This window comes from Bubalus bubalis, chromosome 3 (genome assembly GCF_019923935.1).
Source record: "Bubalus bubalis isolate 160015118507 breed Murrah chromosome 3, NDDB_SH_1, whole genome shotgun sequence".
Lineage (NCBI taxonomy): Eukaryota > Metazoa > Chordata > Mammalia > Artiodactyla > Bovidae > Bubalus > Bubalus bubalis.
Genome location: NC_059159.1, coordinates 15,746,327 through 15,747,643, shown reverse-complemented (window position 1 = coordinate 15,747,643; position 1,317 = coordinate 15,746,327).

Here is a 1,317-nt window from a genome sequence, read left to right as displayed (position 1 = left end):
ATTGGGCTTCCCAGGTAGTGCTAGGGGTAAAGAACCCACTTGCCAATGCAGAAGATGTTAAATGTAATCCTTACCAAGAGTCCAATAGCGGTTTTTTTTTTTTTTTTTTTTTTTAAATTTAAGAAAAAGAGATCATATTTGTGCCCCCATAGACTGTAGTCCCGGAGAAGGCAATGGCACCCCACTCCAGTACTCTTGCCTGGAAAATCCCATGGACGGAGGAGCCTGGTGGGCTGCCATCTATGGGGTCACACAGAGTCGGACACGACTGAGCGCCTTCACTTTCACTTTTCACTTTCATGCATTGGAGAAGGCAATGGCAACCCACTCCAGTGTTCTTGCCTGGAGAATCCCAGGGACAGGGGAGCCTGGTAGGCTGCCGTCTATGGGATCACACAGAGTCAGACACAACTGAGGTGACTTAGCAGCAGCAGCAGCAGCAAACTGTAGTCCACCAAGCTCCTCTGTCTGTGGGAATTCCTAGGCAAGAATACTGGAGTGGGTTGCCATTTCCTTCTCCAGGGGATTTTCTTGACCCGGGGATTGAACTTACATCTCCTGAGTCTCCTGCATTGACAGGAGGATTCTTAATCACTGAAGCCACCAGGGAAATCCCCATAAGGTGCATCAGTTCAGTTCAGTTCAGTCACTCAGTCGTGTCCAACTCTTTGCGACCCCATGAATCGCAGCACGCCAGGCCTCCCTGACCATCACCAACTCCCGGAGTTCACCCAGACCCACGTCTATCGAGTCAGTGATGCCATCCAGCCAGGTGCATACTTAGAGTTAAAAATAAATTCTGGGATGTAATGTACAGCATTGTAACTATAGTTAACAAAACTATACTGTATATTGGGCTTCCCTGGTGGCTCAGAGGTTAAAGCATCTGCTTCCATTGCGGGAGACCTGGGTTCAATCCCTGGGTTGGGAAGATACTCTGGAGAAGGAAATGGCAATCCACTCCAGTACTCTTGCCTGGGGAATCCCATGGACGGAGGAGCCTGGTAGGCTACAGTCCACAGGGTCGCAAAGAGTTGGACAGGACTGAGCGACTTCACTTTCACTATACTGTATATTTGCTAAGAGTACATTTTGAAAGTTTTAATCACAAGTTAAAAAACCTTGTAACTATGTGGTGATGAATGTTAACTAAAATTGTGGTAATCATTTCTCAACAGATACATAAATCGTTATTATACTGTACCCCTAAAATTGACACAGCATTATATGTTAATTATGTCTCAATAAAGAAAAAAACTTTTTTCTTTCAGTGTTGGTTTGTATCTTTCAGTGTTGGTTTGAAATTGGAGATACCAG